Here is a 25,258-nt window from a genome sequence, read left to right as displayed (position 1 = left end):
GAAGGTAGGTAAAGTTAAGAAGATAAAAGTGTAAAAAGAAAAAAAAAGGCTTTTTTCTGAACCAGGGGAAAAATAAAATATAAAAGTATATGAAGATTATAAATACGAAAATTGATCTATACTTTATTATTATAAGTATTTCCTTAAATTGGCCACACACAGGTATACACAGAACCTAGATGTCAACTCAGTTGAATATTTTATAATATTCATTCATTCACTTATTCTTTCAGAATATATTGTTGAAAGGCTATTATGTGCCAAGCACTATTATAGGTACTGATGATAAGCAAAATCCCTTCTGTTGAAGTATGTATGTATTTAAGTGGAACTTGCTCAATAAATAAGTGAAATAGAAAGAATAAAAATAGGAAAAAATACTGTGATGAATGGTATGCCCAAAATTAAAATATATCGATGTGCCGGTATATGGTCAAAGAAGGTATCTTTGAGTAGATGATACTGAATATAGTATCTAAAGTCAGGATGGAGGTGTCCCAAAGCACAACCTTAGGGCTTGTATTATATCATAGTCTAGGATGCCTTAGAGTTCCCACATGATGGTTAAGGAAAGAGCATTCCAAACGCTACCCAGTTGCAAAGGCAAACATCAGTTAGAATGTCTGAGAGACTGAATATACAAACAATGGCCAGATCATATACAACAGTGTAACTCTAACCAACAATGTCTGTAGCAACAGCCCCAGAAGCCAAACCAGGGTCTCTATTTTTGCCTGTTTCACACTCATGACCAAGAGATAGCCAGATGTGTTCACCAGTCATATAAGATGCTCCGCTTCCATTTAGCCGCCTTCCAGCTTCCCCATGCCACCGACTTCCCATGAGAGCACACCTGAAGCCTTCCCCTTTGTTCACCATAAAATTTCCCACTACCCTGACTACCTTTGAGTTTCTGCCAAATGCAAGTGATGGTGACTGACTCACTTGCAAACTCTGAATGCATAACCTCTCTTCTCATTCCAGTGGTCTTTATTTATTTGCACATGTCTTTGGCTTGAGCCAGAAAGAGAACGAAAAGAGTATGACTGGAGCCCCTGGAAGAAGGTGAGAAGTAAGCATAGGCTAAATCATGGGGGACCCGGAAAACCAGGAAAGGTTTAGATTTTATTCTCAGTTCAGTGGGAACACCTTCCAGGGACTGAAGAGTAGGTGGTAAGACTTGTTTTAAGGAAGTAGAATGTCATTACTTGATTTATTTTTTCTTTATTTGTTTAGTTTTACCATTTCGGTTTTCCAATTTTTATTTTATTTTCACTTCGTTTTCATCTTATACATTTCATTTTATTTTACAATTTTATTTTAATTATTTTAATTTTTTATTTTTTGTATTTAAAATTTTATTACTGCTATTTTTTTAAGAAATATATTTCAGTTTTTAGAGCGGCTTTACATTCACAGCAAAATTGAGTGGAAAGTACAGAGTTCCCATATACGTCCTACCCTGATACATACACAGCCTCTCCAGATAACAGCGTCTCTCACCAGCATGCTACATTTGTTACAATCAGTGAACCTAGGTTGATACATCATTATCAGCCAAAGTCCATAGTTTACATTAGGGTTCACTCCTGGTGTTACAGAGTCTATGGATTCTGACAAACGTGTAATGACATATATTTACCATTATAGTATCATGCAAAATAGTTTCACTGCCCTAAAAGTCCCCCGTGCCCCACGAACTCATCCCTTCTTCCCCTCCAGCCCCTGACAATCGATAATCTTTTACTGTCTTCGTAGTGTTGCCTATTCCAGAATGTCATATAGTTATAATTATACAGTATAATTCTTTTTCAGATTGGCTATTTTCACTTGATAACATGTATTTCAAGTTTCTTCCATGCCTTTTCATGGCTTGATAGCTCACTTTCTAGCCATGAATAACACTCCATTGTCTGGATGCCCCATAGTTTATTTATCCATTCACCTACTGAAAGACATCTGGCTTCCAAGTTGTGACAATTATGAAGAAGTGGCTAAAAACATTCATATGCAGGCTTTTGTGTGGACATATGTTTTCAATTTATTTGGGCAAATACCAAGGAGCATAATTGATGGGTTATATGGTGAGAGTTATGTTTGATTTGTAAAAAAAAAAAAAAAAACTGCCAAACTGCCTTCCAGAGTATCTACCATTTTGCATTCCCACCAGCAATGAATGAGAATTTCTGTTGGCTCCACATCCTCTCTAGCCTTGGTGTTGCCAGGGTTTTGGATTTGGGCCATTCAGATAGGTTTGTAGTAGTATCTCATTTTTGTGTCAATTTGCAATTCCCTAGTGGCATGTGATGTGGAACATCTTTTCATAGTCTTGTTTGCCATCTGTGTACCTTTTTTGATGAGGTATCTATTGAGGTCTTTGCCCACTTTTTAATCAGGCTTTTCATTTTCTTATTGTTGAATTTTAGGAAAGTATATTTTCATTAAAGTCCTTACCAGATATTTCTTTGCAAGTGTTTTTTTTTCCCCGTTTGTGGCTTGTCTTCTCATTTCCTTGACAGTGCCTTTTGCAGAGCAGAAATTTTTAATTTTAAAGAAGTCCAGTTTATCAATGATTTCTTTCATGTGTCATGGCTTTGGTACTGTATCTAAGAAGGCATTGTCCTAATTAAGGTCATTGAGATTTTCTCCTATGTTATTTTCTGGGAGTTTTATAGTTTTGTGTTTGATTTGCTTTTTTAAAAGCTTCATATGGATGCTGTGTAGAGAACGAACTTTAGAAAGGCAAAAATGGAAGGGGGGTGAGTACTAAGGACTATTGCAGTAATCATGGTCAGGAATGATGATGATTTCACAAGAATAGTAAAAGTAGTAATGGAGAGAAACAGATGGACTCAGAATGTCAATATGATTTGGAAATAGAATGCTGATAGATAGCTTGGGTGGAGGGAGTAAAATCGAGAATAATTCCTAGGTGGCTCTGTGCTGGTTTTCTGGCAGGTTGCTTCAGAAACAGTGGCAACCCAGCTCCTAGGGTCCTTTGATTTGTGTCAGTCACCAGGAACTTAGTGGGGGGAGCACTGCAGCTGCCTCTGGGAGTGAGAAGATGCTTAAATACGAGGACCTGAAAGTGCACCAATTTATTTGTAAAGCTCCAAAAAATAAATGATTCCCTACAGAATCAGTTAACCATGCCCACTCCACAGATCATATTTCCAGCATCCAGTATAACTCATGAGTTTTATTAGCAATGAAATAAATTGTACTGGAAATAGAGTTAATGTTCTCAAGCCCCTATGTTGCCAAAATGTAGGTGTTTATTCATAAAACATGGTAGTTGCACTCTCTTTTTGAATGTATGGGAATATACCTATTTTATCTTGAATACTTTGTCTTGGGTTTGTTTAAGTTTTTCACAGTTTTTCAGAAATAGCAGCCTAATTGATTTTATTTTTATTTCAATACATATTGTTGTACCTTCACATAGAAGTAATTATATTATAGATTATTATATAAAATGTTTTAATAAAACTGAGCATTACTAATAAATCATTTAGTAAAAACTGATATATCCATTAATATTTGAAATGAACATTTTTGGGTTTCTCTGATTTTAGTAGAAGATTTACCAAAGAGAAAATTTTCTGATTTTTCTTTTTGCAGATGCTAAACTTTTGGTGGAATTTTTTGGGCAGGCTTTGGTAGAGTTTTAGTTAAACTATGTGTGGTAGATGGAATAATGGTCCCAAAGATATCTGTCCTTATCCCCAGAGCCTGTGAATATATTAGTTTACATGACAAAAGGGACTTTGCAGATGCAATTAAATTAAGCATATTGAGATGAAGAGATTATGGTGGATTATCTGGGTAAGACCAATGTAACCACAAGAGTCCTTACAAGAGGGAGACAAAAGGGTGAAAGCGGGAAGGATGATGTGACAACCAAATCAGAGGCAGAGAGGGGATTGATGATGCTAAACTGATGGCTTTGGAGATGGAAGAAGGAACCATAATCCAAGGAAGGAATGTAAGCAGCCCCTAGAAGATGGAAAAAACAGAAATTTATTCTCCCCTAGAGCCTTCAGAAAGAATGCAGCCCTGTTAATCCGTTGATTTTAGATCAGTGAAGACCAGTTTTGGACCTTTGACCTCAAAACTGTAAGATACTAATTTTGTATTGTTTTAAGACACTAAGTTGGTGGTAATTTGTTAAAGGAGCAGTAAGAAACTAATACAGTACGTTATTCTGAAAATAAGACTTTTCTTAAGAGCTGTATGATCAAAAAATACTGCTGTAGCTACAGTCTTTATCAGATAGATGGTTTACTGACCTATGTTTAATCTGTTCCTTAATGTCTCTTCCCAAGGCATGCTACTTCTTGTAATTTTTACTTTAAAAATAAGAAAAAGAATAACATCTATAATTTTGGTGTTAATACTTTCAACTGGGTGGACAGTGATACTATTTAATAAATGGGAATGGTGGGGATAAAAGCTACTGTGGTTTGGTAAATCATGAGTTCGTTTTTGGCTATATTAAGTTTGAGATGTATATTAGATCAAAACTGGCCCATGAATTACTTATCAGTTAGTGACAGGATAAGTACAGAAATCAGAAGGAAGAATTTAGATACGTTTATAGCAACTTGACAGTGCTGTGATATCCAATCATGTGGTAAGTAAACCTGTCACATTTAACTGTGTGTTGGCCAGCTTTTCTGCTGTCAAATTCACATAGTGAGTTGCCCAGGTCACCAGCTACATACTGATTATGCACTGTAAGAACACATGACAACATGTGATAGTTTAAACTTGGTTGTAACCCAGAAAGGTACAAATTTGAAATCCATTTTTTTGCCAGAAGAATTTGAATGTTATTGCTTTGTAGGACAAATTATTGGAATTGGCTACTGATGAAAGATTGAAGATGAATTTTGAAACTATATCATCACTAGCATTATTTTGAATGAAAGTTAAAAGTAAATATTGTGAGCTTTCTGAAATCACTTTTAAGTTATCTTTTTCCATTTTCATCAGCCTATGTCTGTGAGACTGGTTTCTATATTGAATATTATTAAAGCAGACAATAAAATGTATATATAGTACTAATATAATATATAACATATATATAATCTGCTGACAGAATTGTCGTCAATCTAAAATAAACTAGTTAAGAGGCAAGCTTATTTGTCAAGTTAAAAATTTTAAATAGTGATATACTTGTATGTTCAAAGTCTACTAGTAGGAAATTTAATGTGAGGAATCACTATTTCACTCTTAATTTTTGATTATGATAATTTCAGAGTAAAAATCACGAGTGTTGAAGCAACTGTCTATTAATCACCTATCTGCACACATTTGATAAATACAATGTATAGTTTTTGGAATTCTTTTTTCCTATGCTTTTCTTGTTCTAATTACACTTATTGAAATGTAATCTTAGGTCTTTTGGATGTAATTTTAAAAGGGGGGTGGCTTGTATTTTTTATGTGCTTTTTCTTTATTTTATTTTTCTAGTTTATTTTCATTGACTTTTACAAAACTATTGGTCTATAATGAATTTAGAAATTTAAAAAAAAATTTTAAATTAAAAAAAATTTGACACAGAAAGTTTGAGAAGCACTGAATTGGACAACAAATTAAAGCTTTTTAAGTAAATAGCTGGGTATTTTAATCTGGCATTCTCAGGAAAGATTAGTGTTAGAAATACTATGTTGACATTATGAAGAATATAAATTGTATTTAAGGTCATAAGATTTGATAAGATGATACAGAAATAGATGTGGCCAAAGAAGTGAAGGGTGTGCATCACGAAGGCCTTGGGCACCACAGGTAGAGGTCAAACAGGCTCCAGCAAAGGAGCCCAGGAGGAAGTGATTATAGAGATTAAAGGGGGAAAAAAAACCAGGAATAGGATGTCACTGAAGCCAAATATTGAAAGACTCTAAAATAGAAGGAATAGGGTCAACTCTATAAAACTTTGGCATGAGATTGATTAAGATGAAGACAGAAATGTGACCAGTGATTTGTGGCAACATGGAAGTCTTTGGGGATTTTCTCAAGTGGTGGAAATAGAAGCTTTAATGTGATTTGAAGATGTAAGTGAGATGTAAAATTAGATGGTGAAATAAGTTTTGCTGTAACAGTGTATTAAAAAAATGGAAAAATAATTGGATGGGGATACGGGGCCAAGGCAGGTGTGGGGGGAGAGAGAGAGAGAGAGAGAATGTGTGTGTGTGTTGTGTGTTAACAGAAGAGTAATGAGGATATATGTGTATGGTCATGGGAATAATCTCCAAAGTGAGAGAGAAATTTTTAACAGAAAAAGAGACAGATAGTTCTTGGAGAAGGGAAAAGGGAATGAAGTCCAGCACACTGGTTGTCCGGCCCTTTGATAGGAGACATGATCCTGTAATCATAACAATAGAAATGAAGGTAGAGAATATGGGTTAGAAACAAATAACCAAAAATTAAAGATAAATATAAACAGCACGACAGGAAATCTGTTCAGGTGAAAAAATAAGAAATCAAAGTAGTTCAAGTAGCATTATAGATATTGTAGACAATTCAACTGGAAACAAAAAATAAAATGCTCCCCATTTCCCTGATAGTGAGCAGGATAATATCCTGCCTCTACCACACATTCCCAATACAACATTATCAACAAAGTAGTTCCCGTAGTAATTCTTTCTGTTTCCATAGTTAATCTATAGGAAACAATGTTCCCATAAAATAGAAGAATAGTACTATTAATATTGTTTGCCTGAATCAATTCATTTGCGAGATTCTACCAGGTCACATTTCCAAGAAAATTAAACTCAAATAAAAAGAGACTCTGTTCACATCACTGTTCATGATATAATTGCTCTAATGTTTCCTTTGACTCCTTTCCCACCTCCAGAAAGGTAAGATAATGTGCCTCTGTCTCCACCTGTTGCTTCCAATGGGAGGTTCTCCTTTTTGTACACAATTTCATAAACCTTTTCCTGACTTTTCATCACTAATGAAAAGAGAACACTCTTAAAGAAAGTAAGGGAATTTTTTTAAACTTTATTTATTACTGTGTTATTTGTGTATTTTACTTGGGTGGGGAGGTAATTAGATTTATTTATTTTTCAAGCGGGCACTGGGAAGTGAACCCAGGACCTCCTGCATGCTAAGCATCTGCTCTACCACTTGAGCTATACCCTCCCCCAAGAGAATACCTTCTAGAGGTTTTCTTAGCTTTGCTGTTTTATCGTGTTTATTTTACCGCTAGGGAAAAAAATACAAAACATACAACCAGTAAGAGGGCCTCTGTGTGACTCTTAACTCTTCTCTGTATTTTTCACCTAGATGTCATACCTACAGTACACAAAGAAACAAACTAAAATTCTTCTCAGGGGAAAATCGTATTTAGACCCTTGGGGCATTTTTGTAAAGAAAAGCAAGTCAGAGTGAAGTTGGTGAGGAAATGGGATGAAGAGATAGGTGAGCTTCAGGCGCTGCCTAAAAGTCTCAGGTCTGTGGTAGAGAGATGGAGAGTGGAGGGATACTGAGATGTTGACCCCTCCTTCCGCTCCTTTCCCTCCTGCCACCAGCTCTCACTGGGGATGTAACCCAGAGTGCTAGGAAGATGTAGGGTTCAGGTGGCGGTAACAGAACTGCGGCCAGGGGTGGGGGAGGGTGGGAGGCACCTTGTCCGGGATTTTGGCAGTGGCTATATTAAAGGAATATTGCTAGCTAGAAAGCAGTTGAACCATCAAGAAATACATCATCTTTGGAAAATAGGGAGAGTATAATAAAACCTGTATACTCTGGGACACTCATTTATATGGTTTCTTCAAAAATAGGTAAATCATTATTTTGTTGTTATTAATATATTTGGATTGAGCACTTTTTAAGTGAATTTCACATATTCCCCAATAGCCTCCAAGTTATTAGAAGATGTAGGCAAGTACAGGGACAGGCCCCAAACCAAATATATAAAAGCCAGTGATATGTTTGTTTGATAGTTCAGGCATTTGGAATGAAATGTAACATACTTTGGTCATAGAGTGTAATAAAAGGGGGCATGCAGAGACCTGTCACCTTCCCTTTCCCGTGTGTCAATTATTCTAAAAGTCTACCACAGAAAAATAATTATTTTCTTATTTTTTCTTATACAGAAAATGAAATGGTTACATTGTTATATTCCTTTAGCTTAATAATAATTTTGGAAATATGATAGGGCAAACTCCCCTTCTTACATTTTTCAGAATTATATTAGCTATTTTTGGACATTAATTCATCAGTATGAATTTTGATAGAGCTTGTCATATTTATTTCATGAAAAATCTAGTTATAATATTGGTTGTAAGCATATTGACCTTGTAGATTAATTTTGAGAGGATTACATTTTTTCCCCTTACCAGCTCTTCCATTTACTTGCTCCATTTGTAAAGGTCTTTTTTTGTGTATGTGTGTGACCTTTGGTAGTTTTCCCCTTTACAAAAATGAGTGTTTTGTGTTTATATCACTAAATAAAATACTCGATTACAACCAGATGGTTTTGACTAATACAAACTATGACAAATACGTAACATATTCCTCAGTTGCATCTCATTGTATTTATATTAAAAAAAAGTTTTCCTATAATATATGCACATTTTCTTTTGTACTAGAATGTCTTTGTTAAATAAGTTCTTTGGAATTAAAATGCTTTAATGAGGGAAATATTAGTTATTTGACCTAGTCATTTCCTAGATACTTCAGTTAAACACTTATATAAACTACATTTAAAGAAAAGATGGAAACAATAATGTACTGTACATATTCTTTTGAAACACTTTTTCCCTTAGCAGTATACTATGAACTGTTTTCATTGCCAGTAATTGTAACACCATTTTAAAGATTGCATATTTTCCATTATGATTCCTTTGATACTTGATAGATTTTGGGTCTTTAAAAGTCCTACATTCTACATTCAAATACAAATGCTAGTAGAAGTAGAAACATCAATTTATCAGATTCTTTTCAACCATGACACCTGGCTGAGGATAATTCCTGGGGAACACTCCTCAAGGCCGGTGTCTGAGGGCAGGTAGAGCAGGAATAGAGCACAGACAGAGAAGTTGGGGGGAGGATGTCAAACAACAAAAGTATCCACTTCACAATTTCTACAAGGACCACACTTGGGTGGAGAGATCATAAGTGTGAAGCTAATGAAGCAATGGAGCTAAATGATATTTTAGGGCAGAGAGAACACAGTTATTCCTCTTACTGAATCTCTATTCCTAGAATTTTGAAAACTTAGACATTATTATCTAAAGTTCTTTGAAACTGTTCCCTGGCTTCTCAGCTGAACAATGTGTGCTGGCTTCCAGAGGCAGATGCACTTGTCCAACTCCCTGCCTTCTTCCTTGCGCTCCTGTCTGTGTGCCCTACATGTCTGGGAGGAGGGAAGGGTGTTACTGTGTTCCAGGTACTATTCTAGGCATTGAGCTGAAAGCAGTGAACAAATTAAAGTTTCTGCCTTCATGAATCAAAAATTCTAGTGGGATAGGTAAACAATAAGTAAGTAAAACTACAAATGTGTCCTACAGTGTCACATAGTGGTAAATACCAAGAAGAAAATAAAGTGTGGTGCCCCAAGGGCAAGGGAAGAAAATGTTTGAAAAAGCCAACTCTGTCAAATGCTATGGGATCTTAAAGAGAGGGTACAATCTAGCCTCCAAGGGGAGAAATGAGTGAAAAAGCCCAGAGATGTGAGAGAATACTATGTCTCTTCCAAGTCACTGTCAGAGAGACAGCAGTATTCCTGAGGGAGGCGCTGGTGAGGGGTGAGACTGGATCATGATCAGGGGCAGGTCAGGATAGGCTGTATGTTGGCTACAAATGAAGGGCTTACCTTGAAGGCCGTTGAAGAAACACTGAACATTTTTAAGAAAATGAGTGACTTGAGAAGATTGCCCTTTGGAAATGACCCTTTAGTGCTGAGAGGAGACTTGGTTGGAGAGTCCTGGGGGTGAGACCAGCAATGACAAGTGAAGGTAGTCAGGGCCAGAAGTGGTGAAGGTCCAGATCAATTCAGGGGCCGTGCAAACAGAGAGGAGAATATGAATCTGGGTGCTATGTAAGGGTAAGAATCAAGAGGACTTGGTGATTGGGGTGATCCAGGTGATGACGCGAAGGAACCAGGAAAGTCTTCCAGGTTTGTAGCTTGGTAAACTTCATAGATGGGAATGGCATTCACCAAAAGAGAGACCACAGGACCCAGAGGAGACAATGTTCAACTTCAAGACTGTTTAATTGTAGTCATATGTGGGATATTTATGTGAATGTGTCCAGCATGAGTAGGAATTATAGGGATTTTGAACTCAAAAGAGAGATACTGATATTAGAAATTTCAATGATATAGGGATAGTTAAAAACCCATGGAAGTGAGTGAGATCATCTTACAAAATTGTTTTTAAGTAAAAAGAGATATGAGGGCCTAGGAAAGGACCTCTAGAAACAATGACAGAGAATGCTGAAGAGCTGCCCATGAAAATAACCAAGTAAGAGTGGCCTGACCAGAGGCTCAGTGACAAAGATTCGGAGATGAGGTCCTGGGAGTCATTCCCTACCCTCCAATCATAATGTGCCTTGCATGAGGTCACGTTCTTGACACTGCAGCATCATGACAATTCAGTATCCAGAAGACTCAGGAATAATAAAAGTCTGAAAGTTGATCAAACAGGAAACATAGTCATCTAGGAAATTAGCTTTGTTAACTGTAAAAGATGTTGTTTATTTCGATCTTTGATACCATAAACATTCCAAGTTTTGTATCAGGGTCAACTAAAGAGAGAGTTATATTGTAAGTATATTCACTAGAAGAAATCCCTGACTTGTCAGATTGTATCCTATCCCTAATTATTTGTTTTGTTTGATGCCTCTCCACAGTATAAAGAGGAAAGTAGCAAACTTCATCCTGGAAACTACAGAAAAGAGTGTTTCAGAAGGCAAGGAATAATCGATATTTTCAAGTGCCATAGAGAAGTCTTCCATGAAAAGTATTAAAGGGCAGCCACTAGTTGTGGACTAAAGGGGTATTAACAGCCTTATAAAGAACTTCTTCACCAAAGAGGGGGAAGTGATCCAGGCAGTAGTGAAATTACAGGAGAAGAAATAGTAACTTAGGCAATACTGCAGACATTGAAACAGAGAATGCAGACAAAGAAAGGAGGGAGAGAAAAGGAGCAATAGCTGGAGAGAGATGAAAAGATAAAAAGGATTTGTTTTGTTTTATCTTTGTTTTTATTTATGTGAAAGTTGAATATGTTTATAAACAGAAAGGAAATAAAGGGGAAACTTGGTAAAAAGAAGCGGTAGAGCGCGCAGGTGAAAGCATTTAATTGAGAGGGAGCTTAGTAGGTAGAGTGTTACCACTCAGGGAGAACGTGAAGGGATAAGAGTCTGGTTGGTTGGGGTTAGGATATTTTGAACCCTGAAAAAATAATTTATGTAGTTTTCAAGTACTAGGCAAGAATTTTGGTAGGCATCTCTTCAACTACTGACTTCTATTTCCTCTGTACAGAAAAAGGAGAGGCAAAAGGTTAGTTCTGAGAATAAGGAGGCACACTGGTAGATAGGGGCATTGGGCAGGTTGGAAGAGCTGTCTGGGAGCAGAGTTTTTGGAGCCAACCAGAGCTATGGTGGTAAGCCGAACTCCAAACACTGTCCCTCAAGGCACCATGACTGTTCCCTGGTCACTCAGTCCAACACTAGTTTAGGTACTGCTGTCAGGGGATTTTGAAGACATAATTAAAGGCCTGAGTCAGTTGACTAAGATACAGAGATGATCTGGATAGGCCTTAAAAGGTGAGCCTTTTTCACCTGGAGTGTTTCCTAGGCTGGTGCACAAGACTCACAGGGATCTGAAGTACGAGAAGAATTCAACAAGCCATAGCTGGCTTTGAAGATGGAGCTATTTAATGAGAAATGCATGTGGCCTCTAATAGCTGCAAGCAGCCTTGCGCTAACACCCTGCAAGGAAATAGGGCCCTCAGTCCTACAACTGAGAGGAGTGGCGTCCTCCCATTGATCTGAATGAGCTTGGAAGAAAATTCTTCCCCCAGAGCCTTCAGATCAGAGCCCATCCTGGTCATCACCTAGTTGCAGCTTTGTGAGACTTTACACAGAGAACTTAACCAAGCCTGCCTAAACTTTTATGACCCTGAGAACTTTGAGATAATAAATGGGTATTGTGTATGGTTCTTAGCTGTATTACTCCATTACACAGCAATAGAAAACGGTTACAGCCATGTTAAATTGTTCCTAAGCTGAAGGCCATGGATCTATGCTCACCTCGAACAAATGGGTTTCCTCCACGATCACTAACCACAAATCAGAAACAGTGGACAGCTGGATTGGTTCAGAGTTTGGGAAGTAGAATTGGTGAAAAGGAAGGAGGAAAAAGGTAAAGGGATCAAGAAGCTGGATAGGTTAATGGAGTTTAGGGTGGTTAGAGAAAGAATGGGAGTAAAAAGTGGGATTATAGAGAGGCAAGAAAAAATGGTATTTTGAAAAGTACTGAGGAGCTCCAGAAGTCAGTGCATGGGCAGAGTGGAATCGGAAGTGAGGACACTAGGCCAAAGGAAGAACGGGGTATTAACTGCTCTTAAAGGTTTCAGGGGTGAAGCAATTTCAAGTGTGACTATAGATAATGAGACCCTGGTTCAGAGTAGAGAGAAGGGGCTCCGGATTATGAAGGGAAAGACATCGAGGCTCATAAACTCTATGACAGGGATGCTGGAGTCTCCTGAAGACTTGGGAGGAAGACCGTAGTAAAGGTAGAGTGGCTTAGGATTTTGTTAACTTGAGGAAAGGCGGTGGCATAGCCTGGTGATGGGACTTTAAAAGAAGAGTTTTCATTGGAAATTGGAGAAGCAGTGGTTTAAACGTGGCATAAGAAATCAGAGAGGTGGAGTTCCTAACTTGGGACTCATGGATGGGTGGGACAGAGAAGAACTAGTAGCCTCCACTCAAGAAGGCTCCAGGGAAGTGATATCCTCAAAAGACAGTCTGATTTCATGTAAGGCAAGAAACGAAAGAAGTATCCTGTGAAGAAAGTGAGGGTGCAGTTACATTTATTTACTATAGAAAAAAAAAAAGTTCCAGGGGCTAGAAGGGAAGAAAATGTAAAATTAAATGGTATTCGAATGTTTTCCCTTCTGTCCACAAATTTACGTGAATAATTTCTTATTTCCGAAGGAAGGAAGGGAGGAAGGAAGGGAGACTGAAATTTCCGAGACTGCTCATCAGCATTTTTCCCCTCCTCTTTTTAGGGTCTGGTCGCAAAGCTAAATTACATTTTCCAAGCCCCTTGTATTTGGGCGAGGCTCTAGGACTAAATTCTGGCCAGGAAGATGATATGTGCCACTTCCAGATATGATTCATTGAAATCTCTCATGTACCCACACACAACTCTTCATCTGCTCTTCTCTTTTTGCAGCCATCTTGGAGGTCACTTGGGGTGCTGATACCAAGAACAGGATCCCTAGGTCACCCCTTACAGGAGAGGAGGCCCACCCTTCAGTGTCACCCCAGCATCTGCCAACCCAGCAGCATCTGCGCTGGGTTTTTGTAAGCAAGAAACAAACTTGTGTTTTGGTAAGGCTCTGAGATTTTGATGTTGTTTGTTACAGCTGTTAGCGCCACTTACTTTATTTAGAGATGTGACGTAAAAGTTAAGTAAGACTCTAACTACACTTGAGCAGCCCAAAGTCTAGGTATACAGTTTAAAAAAAAAAACAAAACATATTCTAAGTTCTGATTTACTATTCTAGTAACCTGAGTAATTCTCAAAATTGAAAATGACAAAAATTCTGTGTTCTACATGTCAATCAAAACTATATATGTATATCAATAATATGATACAGGGAGTAATTAAGCCTTTTGAAATTTATCAGTGGAAATCCTTGTTTTTACTTTGTAAATATAACTCAGTTTCAACCTAAGAAAATCAAATAGTCTTTCCATTGCTACTAATATTTATTTAAACGCCTATGCCTGTGTTCATAGTATCTTGTGAATTGTCTGATACTGCAGAGCACACATTTTAATGGTGATTTTCCTTTTCTGTTGGCTGTCTATTTATATTTAGTGAGAAGTAGAAAACGATTTGACATTTAAAAATATTAAGTATTGTTAGTATGAAGCAATATTCTGAAATCAAGTTTTTTAGAGTATATCTTATATGCTTTCATATTTTGAAAGCTGAAAATCCATTTGAAATTGGCTCTTTTATTCCCGTCAGCTTAGAGGTGAAGAGGACAGGGTCTACAAATTAAATTTGTCCTTGACGCTAGAAGAAAGTGAAGTAGGGGTGTTTGAGATGCAGCACATACCTGCTATATGCTAGCACACAGCTGTCATGAATCTTTCCCTGGGGAAAAAAAAGACCAAGATTATGATCATAACCTCAAATTATCATCACCTGTGATGTTGGTGGCTTATCTACTTGTAAGAACACTTAAGAATTTTTAGCTGCAAATAATTCTTAAGTTTATCTACAGTCAAGAGAAAGCACAGTTTTACTTTCTTCTGTCAAAGAAAGCTAACAGACTTTTTTTTTTTAAGTAATCTTCAAGCACAGGGTGCATTAAGTCTTTGTATCATGATGCTATTTCCATTTCACAGGTTTAGCTATAACAGTATAATTTAGTAATTGTGTGTTTATTATTTTATTTTGTGTAAACGTAGGCTGTATGGTCAGTGTAAAAGAATTTTGTATAATTCTGGATTTTTTTTCCTATGTGTTTTTCTTTCTGTTCAGTTCTCTTTCCTTGGCTTTTTTATCTGTCTTCATGAAAGACCTACTGACCTTTTACAGTCCTGTGCTTCATTTCTGTGTTCTAATAGCCTTCAGAGTTGTAAAACTACTGTATGTGTGTGTGTTTACACATACCAATGTATCTCTCTGTGTATAGCAATTTTCAGTGCTATGCTTCTATTTCTACTATATATCTTTTCATTTCATAAATGTTTAATGTGTCGTCTGTTTGCCTATCAATGATTGGTTATCCAAAGGTGAGCATTTCTTACCCACCTGATTTCTTAGAACTTATCATCTAGAGAGGGAGACAGTCATTAAAAAATAATTATGCAAATACATGTAAATGAATTATATGATGTTCTAATTGCATCTCTAGGAAGCATTTAATTTAATTTAACTGGATCAGAACTTTCCTAAGGATAAATGTGAGCTAAGATATCTGAGGAAAGAGGAAGAGCATTTCAGAAAGCTGGAGCAATAAGTGCAAAGGCCCTGTGGCAGGACCCAGCAAGGTCACTCTGCCTGGAGTGTAGAGAACAGATGTGGGAATCTCAATGTGACTTGACGCTGGAGAGGTCATCTGGGGCCAAACCAGGCAGGAGACAAGAACACATTAAGAAACTCAGTCTTTATCTTAAGAGCAATAATGAGCCATTGAATAGTTTTAAGAAAGAGAGTGGTATGATCACGATTCTGTTAGAAATAAGGTATTTCTGAGGAGGCCTAGAGTAGGGAGTAGATAGAAAGGTGCCATCTCCCTGCTCCAAATCACCACTTATCTCCTTCTGAAGTGACTGTAATCACCTCACAGATACAAATAAGAATCTTTACTGGGCTCTGTCCTCTGTTATCTTCCAAGCATCTCGTAAATGAAAACCTAACTGTTCATTAGGCACCCAGCTGGTATCTGAGTAATAGGGAATTGTCTGAAGTCCACAGGGAGCAGCACATCCCAGTGGACTTAAGAGTGGTGAGTTTCCCCACGAGAGCTGTGGTTCATTGAAAGTTAATGCTAAGCTGCCCTCATGTTTAGGAGCAGCTGCATTAGCAGAACCTCTTTCCTGAGCTTTCTTTGGATGTTTCAGACTCTGCTGAGCTGATGGAAGTGAAGTCCATAATTTCAGTTATGGTCATTAACCCCCCGCTTTGTGTTTTCACTAATCATTAACATGTCATTTGTGTTAAAGTTAGGCTTTGGGCTCAGGGAGCTAAGACTTCAGCGCAGTGGGGACCAAGTATTGAAAGCAGAAAATGCATGACGAATTGCAATAACAAAGCTATCCTGATCACCTGGTAAAAAGGAAAATAAAATCTTTCTAAACAGTGCAGATGGTGCTGGGATTTGAAACTCCTTGTATTGTGGAAAGAAAAACAAGAACACACACTGTCCACTAGTAGGAAACTTGGTTATGATAGTTGAGAATTATAACTTGTAGCCATTGAATAATTTAGCCCCACTAAGAAGGAAATACATGAAAAATGTTAAGGGAGATCTCTAGATACATTTTCTGCTTGTGTACGGAATGCACGTTTAGGGTGAAATAATCATCAGTTGAATTCATCAAGCCTTTAGTGATCAGGCATTGAATTAATCAATCTCATTCTTGCCCAAATGATCTTTTTAACTGTATCTCCTTCATTGTTCTCTAATTACTGGCACCAAATGGCTAGAATCGAAGCCACTTCATATTCCACTGTTTGCCCAGTTTGTTCCCTTTGCCGTCTCCTACCCTTTTCCCCTGTTCCAGGATTTCCATCCTTGCAGTCCCTGATTAAGTCCACCACATCCCTGGGCTCCCCAGATGATGGGTGCCCAAGGGAGAAACCTGTCCTATGAAGTTAGTAATTTGTATTTAGTAGTTAACTTGTGTACCTGTTGCAACATTTGTATTAGTAGTATTTAACCCTATATATTATTTAGTAGTAAATCTCAACTCCCCAACTCTGTAATATCCTTGGTGTCAAAGAGCTAATGAAATATTATATTCAGTGTGGTTTAATGAACAAAATGTAAGCTCTCTGGTTCAGATAGGAATCAAAATAACCTTTGCTCTCATTGGTTTCAAGAGTGAGAAAAAGTCTGGGAATGTTCATTTTTACCTTCTTTTTCTTGAGTTGTATATTTGGGCACTAAATTTAGTTTTCTCTAATTAAGGTTGCTAATAGTGTTAATTCACCAGGCCTGTATTCTGGCATCTGTGCAACTTGTTATAGACACCTAGTTATAAACTCCTAGTTTGATACACCTTCATGCATTTTTAAAATTTTACAAGATTTGCTTATCATAGTAATTATATAGGAAGAATGTGGAAAATGATCTTTGGCTGACAAGGAATCTCACATTTTTATCCTGTTAATTAGGCTTTACTGGGTATAAAATAATATGACTTTTGAAAATAATATGTGTATTTGTTGTAAACACCATATAAAAAAAGAAATATGTATTTTTTTAATAGGCTTAAGTACCTATTTACAAGAGGATGAGGAAGGAAGAAAAAAAGTAAAAAAGATATATGATGATACCTCAATATTGTTAATACTAAGAACTATTTTTATGTTGACTACATATTTCTTTTTTTCCTCATAACATATAAAATAAGTTCCACTATTGCAAAGCCTTTCATATGAAGATTTCATTATTATGAATATTATTTAATTTCACTTAAAAATGTAACAAACCAAGCATCATTCACTGCTGATTTACTAAAATGGGTTTTCTTTAGGCATAAAGTAAAATCCAGATCATAATGCTTATCCTCCACTACAAAAAAAGTTCTTGTGTACACTTTCGTATCAGAAAATACATTTGATGGTTGATCACTTTCATTTTTGAAATATATTTATTTTTCTACAGTGTGCCAAAAAGTAGCTTTAAAGGTAAAAAGCATGACAAATCACATCTACTTCTTATTTGGAGAAAGGCTCTTGCATTATTGAATTTTTACACAATTGTCATGATTCAAAACTATTTTTCCTCCTAGTGAACACTTGTCTTTATCTATGTGTTGGCTGCTGGCAGAGCTGACATTTTATTTGTTTGCTGATTTCCCATATGCAATACCTTTGTGCATTGTTCCTTCTTTGACTGTTTAATAATCCACTGTATATTTTATTTGTGACCTAAGAGCAGGTCTTTGTAGCATGCATCATGTTAAAGAAAATTCCACTGAAAGTAATACAAAATAATACCCTGGAAAACCTGTTTTCATTCATGGCATTTAAGTCACTTGATACAATAATCTTATTATTTTGAAATACAGAATATGGTGAAATCTGAACTTTCTTTTTATTTTTTGACATTAAGAAATGGGTAGTATAAATAAAACAGAAACCTAAATTAGCATAATAATTAGGGTGTGGATCTAAAAGCAATTTGACTAGTTTCCTGAGAAATAGGGTTAAGGTTGAGTTCTGAGTAAAGTGAAAGACTGCCTCAGAACACTCACATCAGATCCTGCTCAGTTCCTTCAGATGTCTTGTCAGTCTGCTAATGCACATTAGAGGAGGGATTTAGCAGCCTGTTAACTTCTCTTTGTGCAAAGCTGGCTTTGAATATGAAAGTGTACTTTGTAGGGAAGCCTTTTTTTTTTTTTTTTAATTAGGAGCATATGAAGTAAAAACTGATTTGCATTATGCATTAGTAGATGAGGGTGATATTTTACCATAATTTCAAACTTCCTTGGGGCAAAATAATATTTCTTGGTCTCAATTTGTGTTTCTGTAAAATGGAAGACATAGTTTATATTATTCTAAGGTTTTCTTAGATCTTAAGGTCTTTCCTTTCATTCTATGGTTGATTAGATTTAGATACAGCAATGAATACCCTCTGTGATTACAGATTACCAGCCAAAATATTCTATCAGTGTTGAGCAGATTTCTTGACTTGTATATGGCAATTTTTGTTGAAGCCTAGTGTGTTTGCAGAAAGTAAAAAGGTCAGGGCTATCTCAAACAAATGTAAGGTAGGGCTTTGGGATTAAGCTCTAAAAACCCACCCAGACAGCAGACACTCCCCTTGCAACAGGAGCAATCATACCAATCTGGAACTGTGACTCAGGCTTTCTAATAACCCTTTTTTGACATGTTTGTTCACAAGTACGAAAGAAAGAGCAGACAGAGTTTAGAAACAACATTCTCACGAGTGCATATCTGACATATGATAAACTTTTTTTAAAAAATCAGAACTATCATCCTTAGTGTTCTGATATGAAAAAGACTTGACAAAGTAACTCCAAATCTGTAGGCCTCAATATTTTCACATGTAAAACATTGAATTAGACATGTCAAAAAAAATACGCTGAAATGTCCTCCATTTGATACTTTCTTTGACTGGAACACGAACTCTTATAAAGATCAGTGACTGCTGAGCCTGGGTGCCCACAGGATATGCATTACACAGAGTAGGAGAAGGAATCTAAAACCCGAGTGAAGAATTGAGGGGTAATGGTGGTAAGGACCACAACAACAGTCATGTGTATTGTGTCAAACTTCAAGTTTGAAAGTGCTTTCATATTCATCTTTCATTTGTTTATCCTCTAAAATCTTTGGTGTAGCTACTACTGATAATACTTTTCTTTGTTTTGCAAAACAGGAGACTGAAATTCGAAGTGATTTACTTAGAAAATAATGGCACCTGAGAATCAGTCCTCTCAGCTGATTTCTACAGTGGTCCTCACATTTAACATTCATGAAAAACATCTAAATAGGATGTTAAGTTTGCAGATTTCTGGTCTCTACCTTGAAGTAATTTCACTTAATAAGACTGGGTCAGTGCTCTCCACTTTTACCCAACCTCTCATATGATTCCAGGGAACACTATGAGGTGGTATTTCTTGCAAATCAGAGGTCACTTGTCAATTAGGATACACTTGTTTTTCAGCATAGTGTTCCTTGTGCTTTCTCTGTAATTCATGATCCGGTAGAAACTTACATTACGCATTTATGACTAGAGCAATTATAGACTTTGTAACAGTCAAAATCATCTGAGTGGCCAGAGTTTCAGCTGACGGATAAACCATTAAGTGAAAGAGCTGTCATCATGCTTATCTCGCCTCTAATAATCCCTGTACCTGCTCATTCCATGTGAACTGGAAGGCTTGCAAATAAATTCATGTTTAAATGAACACTATTTTAATAGTTATTTATTTTTAATAGTAGAAATTAAACTCGCAGCCATTTCTAAGAACTCCTGAACTTTCCACACTCTATACTGAATTCTTAATTTTAGAATTCATGCCATTAAATGTGGCATTGAACCTTGCACTTTAGTCGTTCTTTTACACTGTTCCATCGTAGGTATCTCTTTTCTCTACAACAAATGTGCTGGTGCTTTGACAACAAACATGATACCTTCTACCACTGAATCCTTCACAATACCCTAACCAATAACAGTTACTGAATATTTTATAACTTAATCTTAGAACTACACTTACGTTTGAAATTAAAACCTCTAAAATTTAATTAACAAATAATTAACATATTACTTTATCTTATTGGAAAGACCATTTTAGGTCTGCAGAATGATCTAAAAATTAAGGACATATAAAGGACAGTTTGTTTCTCTGAACCAAAATGTCTCACTTATTTATGCTCCATCTTTCTCAGATTATAAACAGTGCTGAAGTTCCAAGCTACAAATATGTGTTATATTTATTCATCAATCTGGTCATTCTCTAAAAGGTTACCATCCCTTAAAGAAGAAGTGACCTTCATCTTTAAAAACTATGTTGTGTAAATGTTTTAACAACTATGTATTCTCCTTCATTTTTCCTGTATACTTACCTAAATGCCCATTCTCTTTTTCTTTTTTCCTATCTCTCTAGGAAATTTGTTTCCAAATGATAACTCAGAGAATGAAAAAATGCACCTTCCCATAGTATTAAGTGGTAAAAATAGCTAGTGGTGTAGAGGGTTAGCTGGATCCTTTTGATGTTTTGACTTCCTTGTGAGGCTGTCCACGCTGGTACAACTTTAAGTGGTAGCAACTTTTATTTTGTGTTCCTGTCTTATTATCACTATTGGACACCTTGGATGTTTGACCTGACTTCAATACCTACAAAGAGCTCTGATAGAAAGCTTATTATATGGTGCTACTCTCTTGGCTTTGATGTTCTGTAAACCATGTGTATGATTGCTTTGGGGGAAAATTTTTAACTCTCTGTACTTTAGACATAAGTGAATTCTCTCTGAGACTCAGATTTGGGTCCTGAATCATGAAGTGCATTAAGGGTATATAACAACTAAAGATTATTTCTAGATGCTAAAGATGGAGGCTATGTTTATAGCTCATATTTAGCAGTAAATTTTGAGAATTAATGCTCTCAGGGTTTCAGTGAGAGTGTCTCATTCCTCTGTCCTAGGTTTATTTTGTTTGGTTGGTTTTTAAATTTTTTTCTTTCTTTGAATCCCTTTCAATACATGTTGAGGAAAAGGTTTATCAATAAATAGCGTGATGATGTCATCCATTTTAATGTCTGCTGTCCTCAGATTATGGCAGAATTTCTTTTGCGTCACAGAAAGTGCAAGTTAACCCTCTTAAAGAGGAATTATAAGAAATATAATCATGTTCCTAATAATGCCCTTTTAAGTCAGCAGTTTGGAGTAAAGATTGCATTTATCTATAGAAACAATACTGTGCATGGTAGTGAGGTTTTTGATCTAGTTTACAAAAGTCAGTTTCAGTGATGTATAGTGTATCAAAAAGAAGCTTATGTAACACATTTATCTTAAGAAACAGATCTTCCTTCCTGGGGATAGTGAAGAAGACAAGTAATAGAATGTGTACCTTTTTATTGAGTACCAGGATGACTTTAGGACACATTTTTTTTAAGGAGGCAAAGATTGATTTTGTCACAACTGTCTTTCACCTGGATGGCAGGTACCTAGCATACATCATTACTCTCCTCTTGTCCAAGCGGCAGATACTGTTAATCAGTCTCAGAGTTTTTTTCATGATTACTTCCTAGTTGCTTTCAAAATTCTCAATACAGTGATCTAAGCTTTGATATTTCTTTCATTTGGCAGGCTATTAAACTGAATCTCAAAAAGGAATCATATAGCCTAGTAGTAATATTTGTGTTGAAAATACATCACAGGGAATAAAAAGGTAAACACATAGTGAGGGATTAATGAAAATCAATGGCAGTAGCAGATAAATAGCCCCCAGGGGTTTAACCCTCTGGTGGTGGAACAGTAGCCTCATAATTGTACATGTGGCATGACACTGTGCAGTTCGTTAGTTGTTCTCTTTAAGACAGAGTTAAACCCGTCAGTAACAACATCATTTAGTTACTCTTAAGTACTATCTCTAGACTTATGAAAAGAGAAATAGTCTATTTGAATTAATGTGACTAAAAATTTAATAGAACACTAGGATGTCACTGCCTAAACAGTAGGATTCTTCTTGCTGCAGAGAATGTGAAATGCCTAGCATAGTGTCCAGCACAGAATGGACTGGTGATTAGTATGTTTGTTGCTGTTTTGCTTGCCTTTCAAAGAATCTAATTCAAGTTCACTGTGACTTTTTTTTCTTAAAAGATTGATTAAGGATATTACATAGGATGTTCCTGCTAATAAAATTAAAAATGCATGGCAGCTAAAAGTAATAGTAAAATTATGTGTATTTTTAAAGTATCCAGTTGTAAAGGAGATGGGCTTCCTGCCCATCTGGCATCCAGAGCAACAGCCAAACCAATACTGTCGTTACTTAAGAGGGTCATAGAGAGTTCAGGTATTCAGAGAGCCAATGCCCAAGCCATATGCACAGGGTGGGTTATTCTCAGCAAAGCCTTTCATAGAAGATCTTAGCTTATAGCCACAGATAAGAAGGAACTTTATTTTAAGAGGATTAAGGCTAGAATTATTTGTTCATGATGATTGCCAGGATAGCAAAAACTTTCCTCCAGGGCCTGGTAGATGAATCAGGAGACTCAGATGAAAAGAGCTGAGACTGCCAGGCTAGCGACCTCAGGGTGATGCTATCACAGACTCAGTGCCTGTTGGAAAAACACAATTCAAAAGATTGGGAGGAGTCATTTAAAAAGGCAGTCAGTGCAGCACTAGTTACTGATAAGCAACTACTAATACATGGACATATTCTGTAAGTGGTTGCACATTTCATTACAGTGTTGTGATCATATAGGCAAACCCCTAGGAACATTTTTAGGACCCAGGAGTGACCCCCAAATACCTGGATCAAGACAGCAGAAGGCTCTGGAGACCAGGATTGAGGATGGGTAGGGTATTTGGGACCCAGGCTGCCTCTTCTACATCCAAGGGTCTTTCTTTCTGCAGGGAGAAGCGAATCTGTTTCAACCATTCATTTGTTGATTCATTCACCTTATATTAATACTTTTAGGGTACCTGCAATGTGCCAGGCATGGTATTATGTACTGTGGATGAATGCTAAATAAGATAGACATGTTCTTTGCTCTTATGACTATTACCTAACAGTGTTATTTAAATAATTTAAAAATTTATCATTGTGAACTGTGACAACTGATGTAAAGGGAAAACAGTGAATTTTGGTTTCATCACTGTTAGAAAAGTTTTCAGACAAAGGAAACAAAATACTCATTCATGCTATTTACTGTGGAAGATAAAATATAGAATGTTAGAGCTGAAGAAGGTTTTAGGGCTTATCTAACCAAACCTCATTATTTTGTCAATCTTAAATCTTAGGCTAAATAAAGTAAAATGAATGGCCAGGGCTTCATTTTTAAATTTTAATTGATATTTTTATTTTCAATGATGGAACAAGTTTGGCAATTATAATACATATCTCTAGGAAGCAAATATTCCAAATATTGATGATCAGCTTCTATATACTTTTAAACCACATATCATAGATTTATATGAGTATATGAGCAGTTTGTATGTGATATTCAAGTATATTACTGCATAGAAAGTTTTTTCTCAGAATCTTGGCATGAATTAAAACTGAACCATCAGAATTGTAGGATTATGTATGATTTTTTTATGTTTATGGAAACATTTTGAAAACTATTAAAATCTATTTATATTACCAAATACCATAAATATCCAGTTGCTCTTGTATGAAATGTTCTACTAACTCTTAAACAGAGATGTTTTAGAATAAGTTTGTTCAGTTAGCGTGAAAAAAAAGATAAAGATCAAAGTGTGAGAACATCTTGAAAACATTTTGTCATGCTGTTTATAAATGCATCTGTTAGCATTAGCATTAAGCTATTGTTGGCAAATATTATTTTCAAATTAAATGAAACCAGTAAATGTAATCAGAAAATTATTTTCAAATAATGTGCTTTATCCCTAATCTGATGTTTTAATATTTGCTTAAATGAATCAAAATCTCCAAATTTAAAGAAGATGGATTTGATCCAAATATTTAAGAGTTGGTTTGTCTGAGTGAGAGGGCATAAACATATGCAGATATCTGCCTCTGGGCACTGCAGGTTGATTGGTGAAAACAAGACAACCTGATGAGCCCAGCATCAGGAGACAGCTCTCCTCCTGCTCCAAGCTGCATAAGGCTCACTTTCCAAGCAGAGGATGCATCCTGTAACTACTAGATGCTTTAAAAAAAGAACAAAAGAAAACTCCAGAAAAAGAGCTACCCTAAAGAGTAAAAAACAAACAAACAAACAAAACCTGAACTTTCTCTTCCCTTAAGGTTTTAATAGCCTTAGGTTCTATAATATTTTTGTATATTTATTTGTTTTTAGAAATAATTATAGAGAGGATATTAACTCTTTATTTGTCACATGATCACATAATTTGCAAATTATTTTCTCCCATTCAGTAGGTTGCCTTTTTGTTTTGCATATGGTTTCCTTTGCTGTGCAACAGCTTGTAAATTTAGTTAGGTCCCATTTGTTTATTTTTGCATTTGTTTCCTTTGCCTTAGGAGAGAGATCCAAAATAATCCTGCTACAATTTATGTCAGAGTGTTCTGCTTATGTTTTCTTCTAGGAGTTTTATGGTTTCTGATGTTACTTTTAGATTTGTGATCAACTTTGCATTTATTTTTGTGTGTGGTGTGAAATGTGAAGTGAAATATTCTAATTTTGTTATTTTACTTGTAGCTGTCCAGTTTTCCCAGCACCACTTATTGAAGAGACTGTCTTTTCTCCATTGTATATTCTTGCCTCCTTTGTTGTATAGTAATTGACCATAAGTGCGTGGGTTTATTTCTGGATACTCTATTCTGTTCCATTGATCTATGTGTCTGTTTTTGTGCCAGTGCCATGCTGTTTTGATGATTGTGGCTTTGTAGAATAGTCTGAAGTCAGGGAGCATGAAACTTCCTGCTCAGTTCTTCTTTCTCAAGATTATTTTGACTGCTTGGGGTTTTTTGGGTTTCTACAAATTTTAAAATTATTTATGCTAGTTGTATGAAAAATGCCATTGGTATTTTGATAGAGATTGCATTGACTCTATAAATTGCCTTGGATAGTATGGTCATTTTAACAATATTAATTCTTAATTCTTACAATCCAAGAACATGGTATATCTTTCCAACCATTAATGTCATTTTCAATTTAT

At 36.2% G+C, this 25,258-nt stretch overlaps 1 long non-coding RNA gene across 1 annotated transcript in view; it reads left to right on the top strand.

The window, feature by feature from the left end:
* LOC105080143 (uncharacterized) overlaps window positions 1–25,258 on the top strand; it is a 565,054-nt gene that overhangs the window by 385,927 nt on the left and 153,869 nt on the right. Inside the window, exon 9 of the long non-coding RNA XR_012506674.1 lies at window positions 13,415–13,572. This is a non-coding gene — a long non-coding RNA (uncharacterized LOC105080143). The remainder of the gene's footprint in view (window positions 1–13,414; window positions 13,573–25,258) is intronic.

This window comes from Camelus bactrianus, chromosome 1, assembly GCF_048773025.1.
Source record: "Camelus bactrianus isolate YW-2024 breed Bactrian camel chromosome 1, ASM4877302v1, whole genome shotgun sequence".
NCBI lineage: Eukaryota > Metazoa > Chordata > Mammalia > Artiodactyla > Camelidae > Camelus > Camelus bactrianus.
Note: the sequence above shows the minus strand (reverse complement) of the source record. Positions and strands in the feature narration are given on the sequence as shown.